Source organism: Carcharhinus amblyrhynchos, unplaced genomic scaffold (genome assembly GCF_965287045.1).
Source record: "Carcharhinus amblyrhynchos unplaced genomic scaffold, sCarAmb.v2.hapA scaffold_47, whole genome shotgun sequence".
NCBI lineage: Eukaryota > Metazoa > Chordata > Chondrichthyes > Carcharhiniformes > Carcharhinidae > Carcharhinus > Carcharhinus amblyrhynchos.
The window spans coordinates 3,138,445-3,147,689 of NW_027649788.1; the positions used below are offsets into that span (position 1 = coordinate 3,138,445).

Consider the following 9,245-nt stretch of genomic DNA (forward strand, 5'->3'; position numbering starts at 1 on the left):
CTTCTAGTTACATCTTCGAAGAATTTCAGTTCATACATGAAGCATGATTTCCCTTTCGTAAACCTATGCTGTGTTCAAACGAACCCTTGTTTTCAAAATGTTTTGCTCAAAATTTGATAATAGGATAATGACCAGAAATGACCAATGATGGTCTCAGTGGCTCAGTCTACTTCAAGTACTCAGGGATGTAAGTTATCTGTCCCTAAAAAAAAATCTTCAAAAACATAAGGTTCCCCAAAAACTTTTCTCCACTATTACTGATCTCCTTCAGCTGTTCCCTCTCCCTAAGCTCTGTGCTGGCCACAATTCTGATATATTATTTGTCCTCCGCTGTGAAGACAGAACCAACGCGTGTATTCAGCTGATCAGCACGTCTCTTTGTTGTCAATTAAAAATCCCCCCCTTATCTGACAATAAGGGTCCTTCATTTGTTTTCAGCAGACTTTGTTTCTATACATATGTGAGAAGAATAATCAGTTTCTATGGTCTCCCCAAACTTACTCACGTACTCTCCATCCCCCTTACTAAGCAGTTCCTTGGCCCTCTTTTGCTGAATTCAAAGCTGTTCCCAATCGTGATTTTTTTTAAGTATGCATTGTGTATGCCTCTTCCTTGGATTTAATATTTTATAAAATTTCCCTTGGAAACCATGGTTTTGATATCCATGCATAAGACAGGAATAAATAATTCTTGCAGTTCAACCACTAGCCTTGACTGTTAGCAACTGCCTATACAGCACCATCCTTTTAAGCAACATTTCCTGACTTTTCTGGCTCCATCCTCCCTGGTTATAGCTGTCCAATCTCACTGGTTCCATCATTCTGGGGATAGACTGTCTGATCTCACAGGCTCCATACTCACTGGGTTAAACACTGGTTGGTCTCATTGGCTCCATCCTCCCTGGGATATGCACTGTGATGATTTCAATAGCTCCAACCTCCCTGCATTGCACACTATGTAATCTTACAGCCTCCCTACTCACTGGCTGACATACTAGTGCCCTGTTGGTGTGCTTTGTGTCTGGATCTGTCCCCAAAACTGAGCACATGCATTTATGGTGAAACACAATTACAGATTGCAATTTTAAACCAAACTGCAATGAATGTTTAGCTTTGGATTGCATTGAATATATGCATGCTAGAAGATTATTTAAATAATATTTTCAAAGGACAATTGGACAAATACAGGAAAGTGAAATAGTTGCATATGGTAGAATTGAGGAAAAGATGAACTAAGATTGCTCTCATAGTGACCCAGCAAAGATTTGACAAGCTGAATGTCCGCCTTTATTCCTGCAAATGTCCCAAGAACATAGAACATAAGAAATAGGAGCAGGAGTAGGCCATCTAGCCCCTCGAGCCTGCCCCGCCATTCAATAAGATCATGGCTGATCTGTCGTATCTCAGTTCCACATTCCTGTCCTCTCCCCATAACCCTTAATCCCCTTGCCTATCAAAAACCTATCAACCCGTGTCTTAAAAATATTTAGCGAGGCAGCCTCCACCACTTCAACGGGCAGAGAATTCCAGAGATTCACCACCCTTTGAGTGAAGAAGTTCCTCCTCAATTCTGTTCCAAACCTTTATCTTGAGGCTGTGCCCCCTAGTCCTACTGTCCTTTCTGAGCGGGAAGAGCCTCTCCACCTTTATCCTATCCATCCCATTCATCATCTTATATGTCTCAATGAGATCTCCCCTCATTCTTCTATACTCTAACGAGTACAAGCCTAGTTTATTCAGCCTCTCCTCATAGCTCAACCCCCTCAACTCCGGTATCACCCTAGTAAACCTCCTCTGCACTCCCTCCAAGGCCAAAATATCCTTGCGTAAGTGCGGCGACCAAAACTGCACACAGTACTCCAGCTGCGGCCTCACCAGTGCCCCTATACAGCCGCAGCAAGACCTCCCTACTTTTATATTCAATCCCCCTCGCTATGAAGGCCAGCATCCCATTCGCCTTCCTGACCAGCTGCTGCACCTGCAGGCTGGGTTTTTGCGACTCATGCACAAGGACCCCGAGGTCCCTCTGCACCGTCGCCTGCTGCAGTTTTTCGCCATGTAAGTAATAGATATAATTCTACGATATAATTCTTTCAATATTACTTTACTACATACAATCTAAGACTGGTCTGTTAGCAGTATTAAAACAGTATTAAAACATAACCTTATTGAGTTTTTTGAGAAGGTGACCAAAGAGGTGGATGGGGGCAAGGCAGTTGACGTGGTATACATGGATTTTAGTAAGGCGTTCGATAAGGTTCACCATGGTAGGCTTCTGCAGAAAATGCAGATGTATGGGATTGTGGGTAATCTAGGAAGTTGGATCAGGAATTGGCTATCAGATAGGAGACAGAGGGTGGTGGTGGATGGTAAATATTCATCATGGAGTACAGTTACGAGTGGTGTGCCTCAGGGATCTGTTTTGGGGCCACTGTTGTTTGTAATTTTTATTAATGATCTGGATGAGGGTATAGTTGGGTGGATTAGTAAATTTGCTGATGACACCAAAATTGGAGGTGTGGTAGATTGTGAGGAAGGGTGTCATAGTCTGCAGGGAGACTTAGATAGGTTGCAGAGCTGGGCCGAGAGGTGGCGGATGGAATTTAATGCAGAGAAGTGTGAGGTAATTCACTTTGGTAGGAGCAACAGATGTGTCGAGTATAGGGCTAACGGGAGGACTTTGAATAGTGTGGATGAACAGAGGGATCTAGGTGTGTGTGTACATAGATCCCTGAAAGTTGGGAATCAAGTAGATAAGGTTGTTAAGAAGGCGTACGGTGTCTTGGCGTTTATTGGTAGGGGGATTGAATTTAGGAGTCGCAGTGTAATGTTGCAACTGTACACTACTCTAGTGCGGCCGCACTTGGAGTACTGTGTGCAGTTCTGGTCCCCGCATTACAAGAAGGATGTGGAGGCGTTGGAGAGGGTGCAGAGGAGGTTTACTAGGATGTTGCCTGGTATGGTGGGGAGGTCCTATGAGGAGAGACTGAGGGATTTAGGGTTGTTTTCGTTGGAAAGAAGGCGGCTAAGAGGGGATCTTATTGAAACATATAAGATGATTAGAGGTTTAGATAGGGTGGATAGTGATAGCCTTTTTCCTCGGATGGAGAAAGCTAGCACGAGGGGGCATGGCTTTAAATTAAGGGGGGGTAGCTACAGGACGGATGTCAGGGGTAGGTTCTTTACCCAGCGGGTGGTGAGGGATTGGAATGCCCTGCCTGCTGCAGTTGTAAATGCGTCTAGTTTGGGGGCGTTTAAGAGATCTCTGGATAGGTTTATGGACGAAAAGGGATTGGTATAGGCTAGTGGGTCATTGTTTTTGTAACTGGTCGGTGCAACATCGTGGGCCGAAGGGCCTGTTCTGCGCTGTAATGTTCTATGTTCTATGTTCTATGGTAACAGTGGTCACTATCTTCTAGGTCCTACCTTATATTTGTGCACCAGATTCCGAGAGAAGGGATAGTGTTGATTCTGTAGTTTATGGAACACACCCTATGTAAAGTTCAATTACACATCAGAATCATTATGGTGACCTTTAATTGAACAGTACAACTCGCTCAACCCTATTCTCTGGTATAGAGGTTGATGCGAATGAGACATAGCATTCTTTATGTTGAAATTTTCTGATTGCTGATATTTTTGACACACCAATTAATCCCGTGTGCGGTAAATCTCCTTCTCTTCAAATTCTGGTTCAGTAGGCCTTGTAGAGAAATCATGCCCTGTGTGCAGGTATGGCCTAAAACCTTAGTTTCATTGAATGTAACTATGTTCTTGGTTATCTCATTAAACTGGAATGCTTGGAGGGTGTTTAAATTAATAGCCAAGCAATAACCTGAAACACCAACTGTTCACTCTCCACAGAAGCTGTCTGACCTGTTGAGTAATTCCAGCATTTTATTTTCATTGCCAAGGACAGTACTTGTTTATTGGGTTCAGATACAATAGGAAATACAAAAAAAAAGTCTAATATGTCTCATTCATTGCCTCATCCTTATTAATTCTGCTAGTTACATCTTCGAAGAATTTCAGTTCATACGTGAAGCATGATTTCCCTTTCATAAACCTATGCAGACTGAGTTCAAACCAACCACTGTTTTCAAAATGTTTTGCTCTAAAATTTTTGATAATGGGCTCTAGAATTTTCTGCACCACTGAATTTTCAATATCAGGTTTACTAGATTATATTCCCCTTCTTTCTCTTTACCACCCTTTTTAATTAATGGGTTTAGATAACCTCACCTCCAATCTGTAGGAACTGTCCCAGACCTCGTAGAATCTTGCAAGATGACCAGAAATGACCAGTGATGATCTCAGTGGCTTGGGCTGCTTCCTTAAATACTCGGGATGTAAGTTATCCTTCCCTAAAAAAAAACAGTCAATCTGCAAACTCAAGAGGTTCCCCAAAAACACTTCTCTACTGATACTGATCTCCTTCAGCTCTTCCCTTTCTCTAAGCCCTGTGCTGGCCCACAATTCTGATATGCTATTTGTGTCCCCCGCTGTGAAGATGGAACCAACACGTGTATTCAGTTGGTCAGCACATTTCTTTGTTGTTAATTAAAAATTACCCTTTTTCTGACAGTAAGTGTCCTTCATTTGTTTTCAGCAGACTGTTTCTATGTGTATGTGAAAAGAAATAATCAGTTTTTATGTTTCCCCCCCCTCCCAAACTTACTCACGTACTCTCTTTTCCCTTACTAAGCAGCTCCCTGTCCCTCTTTTGCTGAATTCAAAACTGTTCCCAATCGTGATTTTTTTCAGTGTGCATTGTTTATGCCTGTCCCTTGGATCTAATATTTTATAAAATTTCCCTTGGAAGCCATGGTTTTGATATTCTTGCATAAGACAGGAATAAATAATTCTTGCAGTTCAACCATGAACCTTGACCGTTAGCAATTGCCTATACAGCGTCACCATTTTAAGGAACATTTCCTGACTTTTCTGGCTCCATCCTCCCTGGTTATACGCTATTTGATCTCACTGGTTCCTTCATTTTGGGGATAGACTGTCTGGTCTCACAGGCTCCATGCTCCCTGGGTTAAACACTGGTTGGTCTCATTGGCACAATCTCCCTGGGATCCGCACTATGATCATTTCAATAGCTCCAACCTCCCTGCATTGCACAATATGTAATCTTATAGCCTCCATACACATTGGCTTACATATTAGTGCATTGTTGTTTGGCTTTGGATCTGGATCTGTCCTCAAAAACGAGGACATATATTTATGGTGAAATAAAATTACGGATTAAGATTTTAAACCAAACTGCAATGAATGTGTAGCTTTGGATTTCATTGAATATGAACCTGCTAGAAGTTTATTTAAATAACGTTTTCAAAAGAGAATTGGAAAGATACAGGAAAGGGAAATAATTGCATATAGTAGAAGTGAGGGAGAGATGAAATAGGATTGCTCTCATAGAGACTCAGCAAAGATTTGACAAGCTGAATGGCTGTCTTTATTCCTGCAAATGTTCCATGATATATTTCTTTCAATATTACTTAACTACTACATACAATCTAAGACTGGTCTGTTTACAATATTAAAACATGGTAACAGTGGTCAATATTTTGTAGGTCTTACCATATTCCTATGCACCAAATTCTGACAGAACGGATCATGTTGTAGATTCTGTAGTTTATGGAACAAACCCCGTGTGACCTTTTTAATTGAACAGTACAATGCTCTCAACCCTATTCCTTGGTACAAAGGTTAATCTGATTGAGATACAGCATTATTTATGTTGAACGTTTCTGATAGATTGTTGATTTTTTTGACGCCACCAATTAATCCCATGTGTAGTACATCCCCTTTTCTTCAACCTGTGGTTCAGTGGACCTTGTAGAGAAATCATGTCCTGTGTTCGGGTATGGCTATAATACCTTAGTTACACTAAATGTAAGTATGTAACCTGATTATTATAAGAACATAAGAACATAAGAAATAGGAGCAGGAGTAGGCCATCTCGCCCTTCGAGCCTGCCCCGCCATTCAATAAGATCATGGCTGATCTGTCGTGGCTCAGTTCCACTTTCCCGCCCTCTCCCCATAACCCTTAATCCCCTCTCTTATCAAGAACCCATCAACCCGCTTCTTAAAAATATTTAGCGAGGCAGCCTCCACCACTTCAACGGGCAGAGAATTCCAGAGATTCACCACCCTTTGAGTGAAGAAGTTCCTCCTCAACTCCGTTCTAAACCGCCTCCCCTTTATCTTGAGGCTGTGCCCCCTAGTCCTACTGTCTTTTTTGAGCGGGAAGAGTCTCTCCACCTCTATCCTATCCATCCCATTCATCATCTTATACGTCTCAATGAGATCTCCCCTCATTCTTCTAAACTCTAACGAGTACAAGCCTAGTTTATTCAGCCTCTGCTCATAGCTCAATCCCTTCAACTCCGGTATCAGCCTAGTAAACCTCCTCTGCACTCCCTCCAGGGCCAAAATATCCTTGCGCAGGTGCGGCGCCCAAAACTGCACACAGTACTCCAGCTGCGGCCTCTAAATACAAAAAAAAACAGATATCATGATATCAACAATCGATAACAAACATAGAACATAGAACATAGAACATTACAGTGCAGAACAGGCCCTTCGGCCCACGATGTTGCGCCGACCGGTTAAAAAAAACAACAACAACAATGACCCACTAACCTAAACCAATCCCTTTTCGTCCATAAACCTATCCACAGACCTCTTAAACGCCCCCAAACTAGGCGCATTTACAACTGCAGCAGGCAGGGCATTCCAATCCCTCACCACCCTCTGGGTAAAGAACCTACCCCTGACATCTGTCCTATAACTACCACCCCTTAGTTTAAAGCCATGCCCCCTCACATATGCTAGAAACTGAAAACAGAGGACGCTGGAAATGCTCACAACGTGTTCGGCAGTATCTGCGGTGAAGGGGCATAACGAGTTCTGATGAAAGATGATCGAGGTTGTTGACAGAGAAAGAACGAATGCCAGAATGATTTTAACAACAATAATGGCCATATTGGCTTTAAAAGGGCTATTCTGGCGAGGACTGAGCACGCTGAAATTTTTGGTGAAATTAAAGTTAAGACCAATTGCAGTTTGTAAATTTGCTGTGAAGTATGATTTGGCCTGGGAACTGTGATCCTGTGTTGACCTCGTATGGAAAGTTGTGTATTTTAGGGTAGACTGGTGACAGGGAGTTTTATGGGTTTACGTGTAATCTGAACCAAGCATAATAGTGTCATTTCAAGTAATTTGATTGTCTGTCCAAGTCATATAATCGGTTTCCGCTTACACAGTTGGCTGAATGCATGTGAAATAATCTGCAGCCTTTGTCTTCAGCAATATCTCCATGACGATCACCATCATAAGAAATGTGCCCTAAAGGAACTTCTTCAGAGAAGACTACGAAGATAAGTTTTCTATATCAGAAATGGCCTTGACCAATGTATATGTTTAGGTTATAAACCTAAAACTGGTAGAGTCTATGTTCAGTTTAATTATTAGAGTTAATATTCACTTAAATGTTAATGTTTAGTAAGACAGTCAAACGTATTGAAGCTGTTTGAATTGATGACTAAAGTGTTGAAAAAAACAGAGATTACTGAGCAAATTTAGGGTGTTCTTGTTTATCTACTTAAACTGGAATGCTTGGAGGTGTTTAAAATAATAGCCAAGCAATAGCCTGAAACACCAACTTCACTTTCCGCAGAAGCTGCTTGACCTGCTCAGCATTTCCAGCATTTTGTTTTCATTGCCAAGAACAGTATTTGTTTATTGGGTTCAGATACAAAAGGAAATATTGTGTTCAGATAGAAAGTGGAAGAGTACAATGAACTCTGAGTTCAAAAGTCTTCGATCTTGATCATCAGCTGTTTTTTTTCGGTGTCTTAATTCTAACTCTGTGATGACTTTACAGCTTTTGGGCATAACTCTATTAGTTTCAGTTTCTTCATTACTTTGCCTTAAATTTGGATAATTTGCATCATTAGTTATTTCCCTGCTGGTAACAGAACATTGATAATCTCCGACATTGATGTTTAGTTAATGAGTATCAATCTAGTCTGCACTAGAATGTACTCACCCTTAAAAAGTTGCAAAATTGAGAAAGTTAATGAAATTAGAAAATGTTGAAAATACTTAACTCAGCAACATGTAACTTCTGCGACAGTCTTCTGTTCGTGGTGTCCAGGTTTCAATTCCTGGAATTGAATTAGAAAATAGGTTATGAAAGAAGGAACTGGCTTGTTTCTAATTTGTTAATTTTCTGTCCTGCTAAAGCATTTCATCTTGCAATGTAACCTTTCTCTTCACAGTTTGTCAGTAGATTCAAGTTATTGAAAGAAGTTCTGAGCATGAAACATTGGCAATTTGGTCGCTCAAAGTCTATCTGTATGGCCCTATTCACTCGTATTCTAGTACATGCCAATCAGAAGTTCGTTAATATCCACTGCTGTAATGAAAATTGATGTTTCTATGTCTATCGTCTATCATTCTCCCAATATTTCACAACATCACAGTGCAGCGAGGTTTATTGATTTTCTGTGCCCTTCTTATCATTACCCTCCTCATAAGGTGGAAGCCATGATATGCAAATGTTACAAATTCCTGAAAATTTATACAGTTCTATTGGCTATTAAACCCTCATTTTATATTCCATTGTTTATATTGGGTTCTCATTGATTTTCATGTCCATTTGAACTCAAATGCTGCTTTGGAATCTTACAGAACAATATACTTAATCTTGTTTGCCATTATCACTGATCCCGGTGCAGAACGGCAGCTGGATCTCCCTCCACCGCCAGCGATTTCCCCTTCTTGCCCAGAGGCCCTGACTCCTATAGATTCTGATCCTGTTCGGAATGCCCATTTTGCAGTGCCAGGGGTCAGGCTGACACTGCCAAGCTGGCAATGCCCATGGGGCACCTCTTTACTCCAGTTCGGGGCCTGCTAATGCAATGGAAACACTAATTTAAATAATTTATTCAGCTTTGTGCTGATTTCTGGTGCAGAGCCGATGACTCCGGAAATCTTGCAGCCGGAGACACACAGAGCCTGTTGTGCCCTGTAGGCAGTCTGCTCAAGTCTCCCGCCCCTCCACCCCAAGTGTTTATAGTGTCAGTGTTTCCTTCTAGGAAGGGGTCAGTTGGTTACTGGCAGCCTCCTGGCTGTCCCAGTCTCCCATGTCTTTAGACTGTCTTCCGCCTAAGAGAGGGGACATTTCCTGCGTTCTTGGTGCCCACTCATCATTGGACACCTGGAAGGTGAT

The 9,245-nt window shown here is 41.7% G+C and overlaps 1 long non-coding RNA gene across 1 annotated transcript; it reads right to left on the bottom strand.

The window, feature by feature from the left end:
• Nucleotides 1–3,425: 3,425 nt before the first annotated feature.
• LOC145337394 (uncharacterized) lies at nucleotides 3,426–4,312 on the bottom strand. The gene is made up of 3 exons (XR_013885348.1): nucleotides 4,242–4,312; nucleotides 3,648–3,721; nucleotides 3,426–3,491 (listed from the first exon to the last, which is right to left on the bottom strand). It is a non-coding gene; the product is annotated as an uncharacterized LOC145337394 (long non-coding RNA).
• Nucleotides 4,313–9,245: the final 4,933 nt, after the last annotated feature.